Raw genomic sequence first — 19044 nt, 5'->3', positions numbered from 1 at the left:
CCTCTCTGCACTGGAAACAATGCAAGGTTCTATCTTTATATTTTCATATTTGCAATCTCATTCTGCATGCTAGCTTTGCCTTTTTTTTAAAGATACTTCACATTTTTCCAACAATAGACTTCAGTATTAGATTTAGATGTAGTAGATTCAAAATTAAGCCTTATATACGGGAGATCCACCTGCAAATTCAGTAGAAGTTACAAGAATGAGATTTAGAATTTTATTTTTTGATTGAAACTGTTTCATTTACCAGCTTGAAATACTTTTAAATAAAGCTGAGAATCTTGAAACATTCTCCTTTTTTCAGGACATAAACATAACACTGTTGAAATATTAGTTCACCAAGAATGCATGTTAGTTCATTCAGAGAGACCTTATTGTTTCAGAAAATAGACCTCCTGTGTCTGTAGACCTGTGGTGGGATGTATTTGCTTACTTAAATATTAGTAAGTAAAAGCAAAATTAAAATACTAGAGTATTTTTCTCCTGTTTCCTTTTTATACTTGTCTAAATCCAGATCTTTTCTGGTATGTCCTGTGTACAGAAATTGTATTTAAAAATTGGTTTTCATAGTTGGATTCCACCTTTGGCTGTGCTGATGACCACAGGATGTTTACATGAACTATGGCAGACTTTTCCCTCTGAGCCTTTCCTGCAGCACTATATCCCTGAGACACTCAAGTCGTTTAGAACAGGGGGTTTTGTTTGTTTGTGCACCAATAGCTTGCAGGTACTTTAAGGGAAGATATATTTAGGCTAGTCACATAGGGAGTGCCAAAACTGTTGGAAAACTGAGCTGGCAGGAGCATGAGCAGAATTTATTTGATATGTGAAATAATCTCTGGTTAACCTTACAAACTATTTAATACCAATATAATATAATTTTACTACCCTTACAGTTTCTAGAGATACAAAATGCCAAATAAAAATGAGACAAACTTTTGCATTGACAAAGCAAGATCTATTTTACAAACTTTATTGGAATAGTAGACAGTTTTGTCATATTATTTCTAAAACTGATTTGGAATGTTTAAACTTCTACTGGATCATCTTTTAGAAGCAGAGAAAACCTCACTGTAAAAATTTGTATTGTCTAAGAAAACAATCTGAAGTTTCTAGAGAATTTGATTAGAAGCTGTCGCAGTGATGGTACCTATCAATCTCACAGGGCTAAATGGTCTCTTGGGAATACAGGATCTTGGTCTTTTGACAAGGAAAAGTCAAAAACAGTCATAGATGTAAAGAACCTGCTGCTGTTGAGACGTGGCAGATTCAAGAATAGAGAGCAAGTTAAAATTCCAGTATTTTAAAATCATTTTTCTATGGAATGATGATGCAGGATGCACTACCATCCAGCTGTTCTGAGGGAAAACTGCCTCATGGTGTTCAAACTTCTGACAGAAGCCTCTCTCCCAAGTTATTAAAATGCTCCTTCGAATCTTTCATTCCTAAGTTACCTGAAAGACAAGTATGACCCCTCAGATGCAGGTGCTTTTTTATGTCTAGTAGTTCGGAGAAGTTGGCTTGCATACTTGCATACAACTGCAAAAAATGGATGATCAGCAAGACTATGTTTTGTGTTTGGAGTAGTTTATGGCCTACATCTAAAATGTCTACTTGAAATAAAACATGTTTTTTCCAAGTTATGCTAATGTTCAGGAAAGGAGTTTAGGTTGTCCAAGTCTCAACCATCAGCTTATTATCAAGGCCTGATGGCATCTAATTACATTTCAGGTGACTGCCGTAATCAGCTCCCTATACCCCTACAGCGCAGCATTTTTCCTTGACTTCTGTATTTATGCCACATGCCTGGAAGGCACATAGGAAGCATCTCAAGTTTCTGTTCTTGTCCTAGGAGGACAAAGTAGATGTGATGATATTCTGTCACTGCCTCTTCCAAAAGAAACACAGTCTGTTTCTTTTGGAGAGTGTTCCACTAAGCAGCTAAGTAGGTGTGAGATCTTGACTCTGAAGGTGTAGTTAAGCTCTTTGGGGCATTTAGCTGCCAAACTGTAACAAGCATTTATTGTGCAAATGCAATCAGAAATTTGTAAGAATTGCATAAAATTTTGTAGTAGTGGCAGATCAGATATTTTGTACATTGTATCACTATGTCCCAAATTCCAAACCTGTGGAAAGAACTAATGCCTCTGAGCTGCTTTGCAAGATGTATGTACAGGACTAGGGTAGAAACGTTTTGTTCCTGACTTTTTATTAAAGGATGAACAAACAGTTTTAAACAAATATTTTTGAAAAAGCAAAAGCATGAGGTATAAGAAGTTGCAGTTATTGCATGAATGACATATTGACTTGGACTGGTGAAAATTTGGCAGTGTTTTATCTGAAAACCTGATCTTGTTGAAACCTCACAGTTCACACTAAAGATTAATTACATATATTTCCTGTTATAACATCAGGTAATTATTTTAATGCTTAAACTCTTTTCTCTTATGCTTTTACAATTCGGGGCATCAGGGTTTTTTTAAGGAAAACTATTTTCACAGTCTTTGCTTTTTATTTTTAAAGACATAGTATTTCATATTGTTATTAAAAGCTGTTTGATCTATGAAAACTGGTATTGAAAGTTGTAAACTATCACTCAATTGCCATGAATTAAAATGAAATCTTCCCAAGGAAACAAAAAAAAAAGCCAAGAATGCAAGTGTTTCATATGTCCTTTATAGTAGTGTAATTTAAAGCATGATCACTTGTTAGCTCTGTTGTCTTGTTGAGAGACTTCTTGACTCTCTCCTTATTGGTAACTGTATCCCTCTGAAATCCTCTTGCCAAACAGATGCTAGAAGTAAGAAACTAGTGCTTTGGAAAAGTTGAAACTCACAACTAAATTAGTTTCAGGCTTGTCATCTCCTCCCAAAGGCATTTCTTTCCTTCTTCATCCCAGATATTTATTAAGTTTTCGTTTGGAGAACCTTTTAAAGATGAGTACTGCAATGTTCCTGGCTCTTTTTGAAGAGCAGTGGATTTTTTTAAGTATGAAAAACAATGGCAAAGTCCATAAGAACTGTATTTTTTAATTCTGTTTTCCCAAGGTCTGTCATTTGTTTTTCTTAGTCTAGAACAGAATGTTTGCTCTGAATTTCAGTTATTGTCATTTTAAATGACAAAAAATTTAGAAAAACTTTCTGCATTCTCTGTGATTTGGAGCTGATTGTATGTTGTTACCCTCTTGTGTATATCAGAATAAACTGTAGAGGACTGTGTTTAAGAATATCAATATATCTGTTAACTATTTGGAGTGCAACCCATGGGGATGATTTCTGAAACTATTTGGTCATTACGACATGGAAGTACAGAGAGAGGATTAGATTTTTAAAACGCTGTGTATGTGTGCATATTTGGTTATTTTTAGGGCTCTTTTAGGGTTTTCTGTCCCTGCACTTTGTTTCATTCTGGGTATTGTGGTTAGGCAGGTATTAAGGATTGTCATGATTACGCAGACCTCCAGCTTTTCTTAGTGTCCTCATGACAGGAATCTTGCATGCCAAAGGCATATATATAATGGAAAATATAACACTGAAAGGGATTTGAGTAGTTGTGGCTATTGCAAAGAGTCCTTTCTCATATCAGTAAAACTGACTCCTGTAGAAACTGCTGCCTTGTTGGCCACCACACATTCTGGCGTAAGTTTTGAAGGTGTTTGAAGTACTCACAATATTACCTTTATTTAGACAGTGAGACATTTAAGCCCATGCCCCATATAGCCTCATCCTAGGTGAGGCGTCCTCTGAATGCCACTTTTATAGAGGCAGCTAACTGCTGTTGTCAGATGAGGCTGGAGATAAGAATTCATTCTTTTCTCCAGTGTCTGACTGATGTATTCTGACATTCAGTATACTGTCAGTTAGAAATCCATTCTTAAGTATCTGATTGTGCCATTATTTGTGTACTTATTATACGTATTATTGTTCAGTACTGAATGCTCTGTAATGCCTGCATCTCTCTGCATCTGGCCCTTAGTGTCTGATGATGAATGGCATCCACTGCTTGTAGGCAGAACCACCCAAAAGGACTAAATCAGGCCAGGTGCTGTCCACATTTTAGTCAAAGCTTCCTAAAATGCAGTTGTAAGTACTTTTATTGATGGAGGATGATAAGATCGTACAACTGACTACATTTCTATTATAGTTCTTATTTAGAACAATTAGGCAGTAGAAAATAGGGTGATTATTTCTTTGGACTTAAGCATGATGTTGGGTTTGTAGTTTGGGGCAGGGTGGGGGGAGGTAATAGAATATAATTAACAGTAAAATAATGCATTTTAAGAATAGCCCCCTTTACTGCAATTTTTTTTCTCAGCCTTTCACCTTTTGAAAGTTGCTTTCCAAAGTTTGCAAAATGGCAAACCATAAGGAAACAACAAAGGAAATCTGTGTTGCCTTCAGGCTCTCCTCTTTCCTCTTTCCAATACCACATCAGGATGTGGTTTTGTTTCCTTTAGAGCTGCAGGATTTCTTCTCCTGAGGACTCTCTGGGCTGGTGGAAGTAGGTGTAAAGGGAGAAGACATTTAGCTTGTAACTAGAAATGTGAACACTGCACATTTCTTTGCATAAAACATGCAAGCAATATGTATAGAACTGAAGGCTTATCTCAGTTTTACAGTGATTTTTTCTATGCATTTCTTTCCAATTTCCATATCTTTAGCTTTGCTCTCTGCTTCTCAGTGTATTTGATGCTTCCTCTTACTACTGTGTTCTACCTACACCGTTCACCATGGCATGGGTGGGTAAAAATGCTCATGCATTATCAAGCAGGGGTTCTGTGGAGTCAAGCAGCATAAGTAGGGTGAGTCCTTTTTTGAAAAGTAAGGCCACAACTGAAAAGGAAATACATTTTTGAAGATGGCTAGTACAGAGTCTTTAGGTAGCAAGAAACAGCTGTGTTTTATAAAATGTTCTTGGTGCAACTTGTCCAGTCCATGTTGACATAGAATCACTGCTTTTAGATAGAAAAATTTAGCTAGAACATAATTAAGGTCACATTTTATTTGTCTTCAAAAACACTATATAAAAACCCCTATATTTAGTATCAGACCACCAAAAATGATAGTCTGTCCATTGAGTCACTTTAAAATACATTCCTCTAAAAATGCAACCTGAGACAAAAGTCAGCAATCCTTAAACTTCAAACAGAATCACTGTCTACTCTTGGTGAAGGCTTTGGATTTTCTGATTTTGTTATAATTTCTGTCATGCTATCCAAGATCAGAATTTTCAATCTGCCTCATCACAAATACTATATTTTTTATTCAATAGAACTGAAGATCATCTCATTTTGAGTCCTAGTCTAGACATGCTGAATAAAAAGAAGCTTTAAAATTCCCATTCGTTTTATATGTATAGATGCAAAATGAAAAATCTGCTTCTTGACTCTTAGCTCCAGGAAGCTGCAGAGGAACTCAGACTGGTGATGAAATCCTGCTGTAGTGACAGCCCAAGAATGCTGTCCACTCCATCAGGTCAGGTTTGGAATTCAAGGCACTTCTCTTTTGTTTGTGTCTGTGAGCTTGAAAGAAGCTTTTTCCAGCAGGAAACAAACATGGATATTTTTATGATATGCCACTCGTTTCAAATTCGTTCTTATCGTTGCTCAGTAGTTTTCTTCAAATTCATATAAACTCTTTGGGACTGAAGAATCTTCTTGCTATCTGAGCAATCACTACCAGGTTTCTCAGTAATTCTCTGGAGTCTTGACATGTGTCTACAGCTTATTCTCCCTTGAGCAAAATGTAATTTTAAATATTTTCAGCATCTAAAGCCAAACTGGATCATTACAATAATTCATTCCTACTGTCATAATACAAGCCAAAGAAGCTTGCCCAGTAGCTTCTGTTTCTACCCAAAACATACTGTCAAGGGCATAACATTCTATCCTAGCCTTTAGGTAGCTGTGGGTTACTCCGGTTACTTCACAAACTGCTCCTAATCCTGCTTCACACCACAGAGAACTCCATTTGTTGTCACATCTTTCAGTCGTTTGTCAGGAGTTTCTTTTTAATCTTGTTTCCTTTGTTTTTCTGGGTTTTTTTTTTTTTTTCTTCCTCTGCATTGGAGTGTTGTACAATACCATTTTAGCATGCAAGGAGCTATATTAACTTGTTTTGATTTGGAAAAATCTAAGCATCAGAAACTGTCATAGATGGCTAGTGCACATTCCTACACATCCAAAAGAACTGTCTTATAAGACATCTTTTGTATATATGGAGATGAAAAATTATTAAGTATCACCTAATTTTCAGAATTTAATTCCAACACAATTTTCAGGCCATACATAAAAATCATACATTTTCATTACAAAATACTAATTAGTTTTTGAAAAGTAATGTAAAAATTAACCCAGATAAAATTATGAAATTGCATAGAAAACATGTGACCGTTTTTTTTAATCTCTGATTGCAACTAGTTCCTGACTTATAAATTCAACTTTTATACGAATTGACATCCAAGAGATATCTGACAGAATTAGGTAAGCTATAGAAAGCTTTATAAAATTTCTATTTAATATCTTTTTCTGCAAATTTCTCTGAAAGAGAAGCATTATTTACTTATCTGAGGAAGAACGTTCCTTGAACTGTTCACTAAGACTTTACCCTTAGTTGCATGAGCATCTTTACTTTTTCAAGTGTCTTTAATTTCCTATTTTCCAAAGTAGTTTTAAGCACTGTAATTCTATTTGAGAAATATTAATTGATGCTTTTATATAGAGAGCTCAATTAACTCATATGTTATGCATCAGAACAGCATTCATCTCCTTTGGAAATGATGGGGAGCAGAATGACAGACTGTACTGTTCACCAGAGCACATGTCTGGACTGGTCCCTGCATCTGTAAGTAGAGTCTCTTGGATCCTAACTTCGTCCATATTGACAGAAGTCCTACTTTTGTCAAAGGTGTTCTGTTGGGGTAGTCTGCTAAATTGGTCTGAAGTGTATCTTTCAAGCCAGAAAATGACTTTAAACAGGAAAGGCTAAAGTAGAAATAAGTCTGTGACTGCAAATATGAATCAACAAAGGAAATCTGGCAGGCCCAAAGCCTACATGACCTACGTGAAGCCCTTCAGAATGTTTCTGTTGACAGATGCATGACTGAACTTGCATCTGGCAAGTCCTACTGAGAGACACCAAAGCAGCTCCTTTTTTGTTGACCAGAAGAGTGGGTATAAAACCTTTTCTGTGACTTGCCAAAGGTACACAAGTAAATTTGAGATGCCAATTTCTATTTGTGTCTGTGGTAGCAGGTTGTACTTTTCCTTTGACTGTCATTTATTAACTCTTTGCAAGTCCTGCATTACATCTTCCATTGCTAATGTCTAGCTGACCCCATGAAGATTTGTTGTACTTGCATTTGGTTTCTTGAGAGCTTATATTTTCTCTAGAAGCTGCAGCTTTACAGAAAGGTGCTCCTCAGCATATTTTTTGCCTCTGGCCAGCAAATTCTGCTTTTTTCTGTTTGAACCTCTGAGCACACTGGATGTGTTTATACAGCTGGCGCCAGACTTTTGCAGTCCTGCAGAAGCCAAGTGGATGTGAAACAGGCCTTTACTGGAAGCTATGTGACCATCTAGAGTGGTGCAGCACAATACATGTGTTAGCAAGGGGACATCCATGCTAATGCAGCTTTGTGTGCAGCCAGACCAGGGTATAAGCAGAGTCTGGTTGCACCGGCCTGCAAAGATACCACAGATAGACACAGTCTCTGTGTTCAAGAGATGGTATAGAACTGCCAGTTCTGGTCACCTAAAAATAAGTTATCAAATTACAGCAAAAAGAAATAGTTGCACTGTTGCAAAATACAAGGAGAGTGGAAAAAGAACATGGGTGGAAAAGGAAAAGAATTTTTTTAACACCAAACTATTTCCATCAAAATGCCAGAGCACACAAAACTAGGATTTGGCAGGAGCCTTTTCCATGCAGCAGTTCTCTGTTGGATGCTATGGGGAAAGTGGCTTTGGAGCTGGATGAGTGAGGAGGCTGGAAATCCTATTGTGTGTGCTTATGATTTTGAACAGAACTTCTTCCTTCTGAACTGCAAAATATGGCAGTTGGTATGTGGCAAATGGTCAGGTTTGTAACAAATATGCATAACCAATTATGGAGTATTCTATGAAGCAGTGGATCTGGAGAGAACAGCTTTGGTGTCTGTTACAGTGCGTTCCTAGAACTTCACTTGGTGATTGAACGATTTTAAAGAAAGTGAAAGATAAATCCTTCCGCACCCATTGGAAAAGCAGATATTTTCCTTTTAGCAGAGAACATCTGTTGTAGTTAAACTCATATGAAATAATTTTTTTCTGGGATATCAGAGCAACTGCTGTTTTTACAAACAGTAAAGACTGAAGAGACGACAAGTACTTCAGTGTTAAAGATCCCCTTCTATACAGAACATAAAACACTTCTGATGTATCAAGAGAGATTTTATCTTAACCTTATATCTCAAGGTAACATATAAAATTACCATATCCATAATCTCTGATTCACATAAATTTACAGAAAAGAAGAAAGAGAACAAAAGCATACCAACAACAAAAAAGACTACACAGGCTCATTCCACAGAGAACTCCAGAGCTGTTGTCTTTCATCACTTTAAACAGATGTAATTTGTATTAGTATTCTGGAAATGTAGGTGTATCAAAAGACCTGCTTTAAACAGCAGACAATGTGAAAAGCTAAATATTTGTGTAAGTGACATTAGGTAGTATTAGTCTTTATCTCCTAAAAAGGTTAGTGCAGATAATAGTGTAAGAGCCAATTTCTTTAGCTCAAAAGCTGACTCATGCTGTTAATTACTGATTCAGCTGAGCAGGTTCTGCTTACAGCATACAAACAGCCTCATGGAATTGCACAGACTGCTCACATGATTCAAAAAAAGATTATCTTTTTGGTTAGCGTGATGGTGCTTTTTTTCCCTCCATAAAGAAGATCAAGAGTCACAGAAGACAGTTTAACTTATCTTTGAAAAATGTTTGGTGATCTACTCATAGAAGCATTATTTTGGGGCTGATTTATGGCAGAAGGAACCTCCAAACAGGGGTTAGGAGAAGTAGTGGCATCTACCAGAAATATTTTAGAAGACAAATTTTTGGACTTAAAAGTGAATTTGATGAGAATTCCTTTAAAAAAATAAATCCAAACTAATGGTTCCTGAAGACTTTTTAACTTTTTCCAGCTATTGCAGTTAGATAAATAGGTGTAGTTATACATCAAAAAATGTCCAGGATCAGAAAACACTATGAGTGCCTTGTTTGAGGACCACTCGCAGCTTCGATGCTTGTGGCATTGACTTGGTGCTTTATACTAGCCTGACTTAATTCAGTGGATTTGCCCAAAGTAGGTATTGATAAAAAAGGAAAAACTAAAAAAAAAAAAAAGTGTCCAAATTGTTTAGTGCTGCTACAACTAAGTACCTAGTGCAATCTGTTGATTTCCAATTCATCTATGCATAGTTTTTACCCTGTCGTGGATTAGTTAAATCGACCAAATTAGCCTAAGGGAAATCTAAAATAGTAGTTTACAGTGCTGCTAATGCAATATGAGAAATGAGCTGTTGGACCTTGAAAGAGCAGCAGGAGCAGTTATATGCAAGATTTGGTTGCTTTTATGTAGATGGAGATAAAGTGGATAAGGTTGATTAAGTGAACTGTTGAAAAATATCATTATATTCCTCTGTAACTAAATTACCTCTGTCCTTCACAAATGGAAAGTAATCTGAATAATGGTTTAAAATTTGGGGTTCTTTTTAAAAATCACTTTTTATGCCAAAATACTTTTGTTGGAAAATCTTTAATATGTTTTTTTCCTGAAAATCTTTTATTTCCCAAATGTTACTTTGAAAGATTGTCAATTTCATATGTTCTTCATTTTCTCTTACTAAAAACAAATTAAAAGTTGCACATATGTATGTGTGTATGTGTATTAACAGTGAGAAAGGCACAGGAGGGCAACCTTCAACCTGGAAAAGGTGACAGACAACTAAGAAATATTTTCCCATCACTGATTTAGCCATTCCAATTTATGGTCAACTAGTAAATTTCTCTTTCCAAACTGGCTTTTCCTAGTTAAACACAAGGTGTTTACTTTGGCTGCAGGACCTTTAGGCAGGCATGGTATGAGAGGCAGACAGTGCCAAGTTAGTTGAAAGGTCTGTTAAAACATTTGAAAATGGCCAAGGAGGAACAATACTGCGTATTTGTTTGAACTATTTGAAATGTTAAAATATGGAACTGCCTTCTGTGGTAGTAGAGAAAGTGTACTTCTTTCTGCCTGAAATGTAGTATAACACTGGCAGATGTCAATTATTTGTAGACTTAAAAGAAATCATTATCTTGTCCTATCTAGAGATCTATTTTGTTTATTTAGCAGTTTGAAAAAATGTAAAATTCAAATTGATGCTTTGGATGGAGAAAATGTTGACATTATTAATAGTAGTTCAAATTTAGCCTGGCTTTTCTGTAGCTGGGATGCAGTTGTTTTTCTTTTGTTTGCCTGAGAATTAAGTCCATAAATAATTGCAGCTCAACTGATTTGCAAATAGCTTTTAATTTGTAATCTTAATGCATAAGTTGGGATCTTTTTCATTGTATTTTGAGTTTTAACCTAAAAGTCAAAAAATGATGCAATGAAATAGAGAAAAATAAGGTTTTCACAAGGCACCTCATAAAAAGAAACAAGGCATTGTATCAAAAAGCAAGTAAAATGGTTGCACTATTTATTCTTTTGTCCATCTTTGTCACCATTATGTACCTCTCATCTCTTGTTAATCTCTTTTCCTTCTGGTTCCCCTAATTTTGTCCAGATTATAATTTTTATTATCAGCAACGTAGTTCATTACAGCCTTTTTTAAAAATCTACATTTATTTTTTTCATTTTCCATGTGTAAGGATATTTCTATATGGTCTTGTGTAATTGCATATGTAATTATTGCATTGTCTGTTCATGCCTACTTAGTTTAAAAATGGAAACAAGGCATATCCTTTGTAATCAATTTGTCTACAAAGAATGAAAATAACACCTCGTTGGAATTGTGTGTTGAGCATTTTTATCCTGTTGTTACAAATATGAGAAGTTTGCCCCTACTTTCCATTGATTTTAATTGTCAAAGGTTTGTATGCAAAGGACAACAGACATTATATTTTGATGAAAGCAGAAGCATTGACTCTTTTCCAGAATTGGAAGAGCAATGTGTTTGTGAGAGATAATAACTGATACGAAATTTTGCTTTAAGTTGGTTCAGCTTAACAGTACAATTTCTCTGTGTGACCTCTTGAACACCTTATGTCCAAGTTATTGTACTTATTTCAGCTGGATAAAGTATGTAGTGAACCAAGATCTCCATGGTTGAAAAGAGGTTTTGCTTTTGGCAGCACACCCCAGCCATCATATCATTGCTGACAGCTTCAGCACTGTCTAGTAGCATTCATATATTCATATTCATCATAAAAAAATCTTCCTTATATTACTTTGCATTATTCTTTCTCATTATAGTAAGAGAAATGAATGGAGATGTGTTCATAGTAAGTCAGCACAGGGGACAAGCAACAGGGTTTATCTTCCTGCCTCCAGACTCCTCTCTTAAAGGAAAAAGTGTTTGTAAAGAGTAAAAATAATGCATACCTGAGTGCTAAAAGTATTCTAATATTTCTCTTTAAAACCAAAGATTCCTCTGAGCAATTTCCACAGATACAACATTATGTAATAACTCAGCCTACACTTTCATATGTAAGGGTTTAATCTAGCACAGAAAAGGTCATCTACATGGGACAAGAGAGACTGCAAATAGAAGATTTACCCCTTGCTTACTGGAATACCAGATTCCTGCCCTTTTTTTCCCAATGACTATTCTTGCGAGCAGTACTAGCCTAGTTCCTAGGAAAAGGGGGCTCACAGTTAAAATTGTAGTAGTGGCATTTGTTTCACAAAAAAAATTGTTTAATGAGAAAAAACAGAAGCCAAAGGAGATAATATCTTCAGCATATGCAGCTTTTTCTAGTTACTTTCCATATTGTATGTGTTCCATCCCTTTTTCTTTGTAATGTAATGCTGCTTCCTAATTTAATAACTTTCAAGATATTGTTTGGCCTAAGAAATGACTGGAATAAACCTAAGAAATCTGTAACACTAAAAGACATTTTTGCAAAAGTTAACCTTAACATCTGAAATGCCAAGAGAAGAACTTTCTTTCAATTTTCACATCTGTCTCTTACTTTTAAGCAATGGCTTTAAATAATTTCCCAGATGTTGCACAGCATTTTTATCAAATCCATGTTTTTATACCTCCTAAATTGTATCCCCTAGATTTCTGCAAAATATGTACTTCTTTTGTACTCAGTAACCCTAATTTTTGTCCCCCTCACAAAGTGTTAGAATCATTGGAATGGTTTATGTGTGTTTCCAATGGCAGCTGCTTCAGGTTAATGTTTTATGTGTAATATGTGCTACTGTAGTCTGTTAATTCAGAGTAATTTGGTGGCAGAAGGATAAAGCCACATGTGGATAAAGCCCAAATCACAGCGCTGATTGTCATTCCTCTATTTCTGTGCTTTAAGTCTGCAACACACCATGTAATGAATTATCTTGCATCAAAACAGCAAGGTGTGTATATGCACTTGCTAGTCTATACACACATGGTAAATGTGGAATTATGAGAGTAATTATCTTTATGGGCAAAGCCAGAGTTTCACAGCTGAGCCTACTTGGCTGCTTGCCACCAAGAGGTCAGCTTTTCTGCCCTAGCTCTGTCCTTTAGTCCCCCTCCTGCGTTCTCATTTCCTTCCACCATTTGTGCAGTTGTCAGGTTCTTCTGGCATCTGCTTTAGCTAAGATAGTTAAAACTAATCAAATCTTTTTAGTGATTTCATTTTCTTCCATTCTAGAAAATTGAAAGAGCATTATAGGGATGTTCCATCAGCATTAGGTTGAAAGAGTGAGCAGAGGTGAAGCAGGTCCATAAATCATTCTGAATACTCCACAGTCCGTATTTTTAATTCAGGTCTTTGTCTCTAGTAATGAGCACAATTTTTTTTTTTTTAAACCTGCACCTTGTGTATGAAACAGAGATGTTTGTTGCCTCATGTGGTTAAAGGTAAAATGAAATCCTAAAAATGAGCTGTGTTGCAATTAATCTTCTATGACTTTAAAAGGTTGATTATATCAGTGCATGCTAGGTATTTGAAAACTTTGGATTACTTAGTAGTTTGAGACATCTTGAGTTAAAATGTGATGTTCTCCAGGAAATCAAACTGATTTGGTTCAGATTTATAAAGGCTAGTTAATTTCAAACTGTTCCTTACTGGAATGGAGAGATAGATGTGTGTGTTGTAGGAAGAAGTCAAGCATTTTTCAGGTCTTTGATTTTGAACTTTGGGACACTTTTTCTACCAGAAGAGCAAACCAGCTTAATTAACTTCAGTATTGTGTCTTTTCCTTTGCAGCTTTTTGAAAGGAATCTGATACTTGGGTAACTGAAGTGGTAATATGCTAACAAGGATGTAATAGTCTTATTTCAGTTACATAGATTATATTTAGCAAACCTTGACCTAATGGCTTATTGTTTTCTTCTGTTCCTTGAAATGGGGTCTGACTCTTATTGACTGCCCATTTTGAGAATAGCATAAGCTGTCAATCTCTATTCATCCAGACCCCAAGTCAAGAGCACCTACCAATTGCTGTGTATTACATTTGCACATACACTGCCATCTGCAGAGTGGCCTAACAGTGGATTACAACGTCCTTAATGCCACCCATCTGGGTGGCCATCCTAAAAATAACCAGACAGTGCTACTCAAGGTAGTGCCTCAAGCACGTTGACTTCAAGCACTGCCTACTGCGCTTCCTAATAAACACCAGGCTATCATCTAAAATATAAAGGGATCACTTTATGCTCATTTTGATTCTGACTGCTTAAGGGTTGTTCATGGCTCGCAGTTTTGCTCTCCCTGGCATATTCTGTTGTTAAAAGAATCCACTGTGTAGAGTCTTTCTTTATTTCACCTATTTTGCTACATTATGGGGGTGACAACCTCTATTATTTAAAGAATCCATATATCCTTTGATGCTGGGGCAGGAAACTGTGACCAGTGGTACTTGTGAATTACTACCTCTACAGAATTACTATCTAATTTCATAGCCTGAATCTTAAAAGATTATGTTCTAATGTATCACTTAGTACAAGTTTAAAGGTTGTTTTTGCAAAAGGCAGACATTCTTGTAGTCTAGATGTTTTCTGGTTTCCCCAGCATTATCATTGTGCTTTGTTTCTTTCCTTGGGGTAACAAGGAAAAGGCTGGAGATCTGCAATGTCCCATATACTTGCAGAAAGTCACCAAGTTTGAAGAGAGGCTGTAAAAAAAAAATACAGGGACACCAGATAGCAAGTGAAAAATGTCGTCATGTAAAAAAAAAATTCCAAAGCCAAACAATATTTGACAGAGTGATGTTAATTTGGTGATTTTTAAACATAGCTCCATATAAGGTTAGTTTTACTGTGTCAGTCTTTTCCATAAATATATTAGAAGACTTTATTCATTATATCCTCATATAATAGCTTGAAGTAAATTGAGAGCATAGCTCGAAGCTGTAGTGCACTATAAATGAGTTAGGTCCTGGCAGAATAGAAATATAAATGAAAATCTGAAATTCTGACTCATTTATGCCCTCATACACTTTGGAGATCCTTTAGACTACCAATGGAAGATATGCTGCATTTTTAAAAATTGTATTCATTAACTTTCTATTATGGGAAAATAATGCTCAATCAGCACTGTGTTTGGGAGAAACAATATTGTCTAGTATATTCCTCTCTCACTCTATCTTATATTATTAAGGATATTCTCCTGTGATTTTTGTCACAAAATAATTTAGGGCACAACTATCAAAATGCATAATTTCTTCTTCCAAGCTGCTTTTAAGTGGCAGAATTATCAGTTTGCATGGTAAGCATGGTAAGCCATGCTAATCTCTTTTACAGACCACAAAGGCTTGAACCGTGGATTTTAGGGATTCCTGGTACATCTGTTTTAAAATGAAGGCCTTTTCTTTGTAACAACTGCTTAGGTCTTCTGCACAAAGAAAAATTTTTTATAGCATATTTAAAATATGACTGCCTGCTTTATATGCAAAAATGTGTTTTAAAGTAAATGCTTTTAAATTCTTAATGCTATGTGAAGAACCAAATTAGGCATAAAGGAGGGACACTTTCTTTGGGGTGCTGTCCAGCTTTCTTTGATTTTAGTACTGCTCCTGTTGGTATGGTCCGTGAGGATAAGTGTGGGGGTAGGGCTCATGGTCAGTGTGCGGATCTTTGCAGGTGATGATTACCTGCAGCAGACCTCTTGGATCCTCTACCTCATAACTGAGGAGTTTCTAAGAACATGCTGGGATGTGGAATGACCTGATTGAACAGACCTCCTCAAAGGAGTTGTGAGCAGTTACAGAGCTAGTATTAGGAATATGACTGTAAATGTCTGGAAAAAATACTATTAATTGGCTTTTCTGAAGCACAAATCCTAATACTCAGTCTTGAGCCCTGAATTAGCCCAGATAGGGTTAAGGACATGCCTAACTTCAGAAGAGTTAATCACTTTCTAAAAGTGTATTTAGTGGTTTTATTTTGTTATACAGAAGTGAAAACGCAAAAAGTAGTGAGCACATTGTGCAAGATTGAGTAATTCCAGTGTCATGGCCTACAAGACCAGTTTGGTGAAAGGTGGGGTTTGGCGTGTGTAGATTTCAGGTGCAGTGTGGAGTTGGAAGAAGTGGATCAGGAAAAGAATAATTTTGGGTAGGAACTTGGATGCCACAAGCTTCTGCGGGAGAGAATTTGATGGTGACACCTCAGGGGAGAGGCAGACTAAACATTAGGACATATTTTACTAAGTTAGTCAAGTCTGGAATGAGCTTCCTAGAAAGATGGTCGGTGTCCCAAACCTGTCAGTTTTTAAGAGGCATATGGACAATGCCCTTAATAACATGCTTTAACTTTTGTTCAGATCTGAAGTGATAAAGCAGTGGAGTAGATGATCATTGTAAGTCCCTTCCAGCTGAACTAGTCTAGTTTAGTCTAGTAGATTCTGGTCTATTCCAAAGGATTGGAAAGTAACTGGATGTAGGTGGGAAAAGCAAGAGGGTTTGAGAGACTATTAGGAGAGTGGAACTTTTCGAGGCAAAGCATTGGCCCCCAGAGATTGGAAAGATTAGATTTGTGAGGATCTAGAACAAAAGATTTAAAGCCAGAGGCTTTAGGGAGAGAAGTTTGGGAAGGAAGACTGGAAAGATGGAGGGCTCTGCAGCAAAATGGACAAAGCCAACGTTAGCTTCTGGTACCAGAGACAGTTTTCCTCTCCCAGACATATGCATGGATTTGAAATATCTTTGCCCTGACTTTTTGCTTTCAAAAAGCCCTATATTTTAAATTCCAGGGACTTTTTAAATTGAAACAAAATTCAAACAGCTTTATGATTCTGATTTTCCTTAGATTGTAAAGTTAACAAACAAACCCAGCATTGGTATTCTGTCCTCACTTCTCCTATATAGAAAGTCTATGAGCCATAATTGAGAGCTATAGCTGTGACAGCTTTTATGCTTTTAGAGATGTTTTGGGGCATGTTGATTTATGTGTGTCCTGGTCTGTAAGTTCATGCATGAGAATAAGATACATCTGTGAACTTCTGATAACGAAAGCTGTAGTACAACTGGGTCAAATGTGTTTAAGTAAATACACTACAGATACAACACATTAAAAAAAAAAATCATCTGCAAGGAGCTTACATGTGAAGTACACTTCTTAATACTGAGCAAGCTAATTCTTCTGAGTTATCACCATGCATTATTTAATTTCAGGTATGAAGAAGGTGTTTGGCAAAGATAAGCCCATACCTGCAGTTTAAAATATGAGCTGTACGATAAGGCACAAAAGAAGTTGTATTGGTGGCTTTTTATGCCAAATCTGGGCCCTTCTCTATTAATGTATAACACAGTAACTCTCTGATAAGAGGATTTTTACTTTATTGAGGTGAGTACTTTGAAAATATTTCAGCTTAGTCTAGCTGTGTCCATAGATTGCAGTGATAATAGTTGGCACAGTAAGGGTTATCTGGAATTTTCATTGAAAGTTAATTTTTGTTCCTTCAAAGGACAGTTTTCAAATCTTAAAATTTAAGTAAAATAAGACCAACACCACAACTGGCTGCTGAGAGCCTAAGTTCAAAGTATTGTGGAGTAAAATTTATTCATTAAAAATTACTCTGTGAACTGTCAAAAATACCTGAAGCATTCTCTTCCTCTAAAAATAGAAAAAAACCCAACTTTTATATAAGGTATCTGTTCAAATCTTGTTTAAAGAAAAAGAGTTAGAGACTGTTTTTAATGTAGCCTCAGTTGTAAAGTTGTGGTAAGCTGCTTCCTCCAAATAAAGATGATCGTTTTTGTAACCCTATTCTTCCACTTTTTCGTGCAGATACGTTTCCAATGTATTTAAACAAGAAGAGCAGACATCAAAGCAGATGAAATAAAATTAAGTATTTGTTTTAAGTCTAAATTCTACTGCTTTTGTGCAACTCACACTTTTTTGTAAAGCTCAAGTGGTTTTGCCTGCTGCTACTCTAAATGTTACAAGGCTACTTTGAAATATTTTAAACAGAAGTCTTTTGAACACACAGGAAATGTTCATTGTTAGTAATTTGTTAAATGATCAGGCTAGTAAAAATATAGCATATGATTCATCTGGGAGCCAAGTAGTATTTTTTTCAATTGGTTTAACTAGCAGGACAAAACCCCTATTCAAAATACATTGCCTTGGAAGAGTGAGTGAATTACAGCAGAAACAGTTTTCTGATTGTGTGCATTGCATGGAGGAATATTTAAAGCATTGGAAGGCTCAGCTAAATCATTCTGCAGTTCAAGCACTGAATATAACATAAGTGGCATACTTAGTGCTATTTTAACCTTTTGTATAATTTTCCTAGACTTGAATGGAATGTATTTTTTTCCAACTTGCAATAGTGTTTATTTCTCAATTATTCAATGTTTGCTAATATAATTATAAAATATAAATAAAAATCAGCATATTTTATGAAGCATCTATGATCAATATTTTTCTTTTTATAGAAAACACTATGGTTGAAGGGAGAGTTGTAATTGCTATGTATTTTAATCATTGATCTAATTTCCTTTTGGTGTCCAGCTACAGGAATTGGTGTTTGTCCTACCTTTTAGTTGAATGAAGGCTATCCCTCGATAGAGGGAGTGTCTGCTTGCCAGCTGCCACCGAAAATCCCTGCTTTCTTAGCTCAGATGTGCTCCTCTTGCAGCGGGCGTGATTCACAGGAGTGCTTAGCAGGCAATTCAAAAGAGAAGGAAGCAGTCCTCTCATTCAAAAACCCTTTTTTGGTGACTTTTGGACTTTCTAACTTATTGAAAAGCTGAGCTGAATCATATACTGGCTACTGACTGATGGGTCTGCCTTCTGATTCACTTCCAGGAGAGAATAATTTTTTGTTTCCCAGCATAAAATGACTGCATAAGAGAGGTGGAAGGGAACTGGGAATTCTCACTTGTTTAACCTCCATGTTCTCATCTATCTGTGTTAAAGAGGAGCATGAAATTCATTTGGTATGTCTCTCTAATGGGATGGGCTTTTTTTGAGAGTAGAGAACAAATTCCTTTATGTTCTGTAACCAATAAAAATTCCTTCTTATGAGAAAAAATTACAGAATTTTCCTTAGTTTTTCAGTCTATTCTTGTAGCAAAATTCAGATTTCAGAAAGGGGAAACAAGCTTCCTGGAAGATCTTAGACAAATGCCTTAATGTCTGTCATCCATTTCTCTGCTTCTATTAATGTAAAGGTCAAATACCAATACCTGTGATTTTTTTTTTTCATATTAAGGAATGAGGGTAAGTCTAAAGTATTAGTGTTTCCTGGAATCCAAGAGAGTAATCTCAAATCAAGATATTTTCCTCCTTGTCATTACCACTTCTGAATCTATTAGTTCCAGTATTGAATTTGGATGATTTGAAAATTCCATATTCTGAACA

The 19044-nt window shown here is 36.0% G+C and overlaps 2 protein-coding genes across 2 annotated transcripts in view; one reads left to right on the top strand and one right to left on the bottom strand.

The window, feature by feature from the left end:
* The window catches only part of COL10A1 (collagen type X alpha 1 chain), a 33984-nt gene extending 15682 nt beyond the window's left edge, over positions 1–18302 (bottom strand). The window contains exon 1 of the mRNA XM_053939059.1: positions 18218–18302. The gene's annotated coding sequence lies outside the window, so the exon portion shown is untranslated. The remainder of the gene's footprint in view (positions 1–18217) is intronic.
* Positions 1–19044, top strand: part of NT5DC1 (5'-nucleotidase domain containing 1) — a 125758-nt gene that overhangs the window by 32363 nt on the left and 74351 nt on the right. The gene's annotated exons all lie outside the window — the stretch shown is intronic.

The sequence above is a fragment of the Vidua chalybeata genome, chromosome 3, assembly GCF_026979565.1.
Source record: "Vidua chalybeata isolate OUT-0048 chromosome 3, bVidCha1 merged haplotype, whole genome shotgun sequence".
In the NCBI taxonomy this organism is placed as follows: Eukaryota; Metazoa; Chordata; class Aves; order Passeriformes; family Viduidae; genus Vidua; species Vidua chalybeata.
This window is presented reverse-complemented; position numbering and strand designations above follow the sequence as displayed.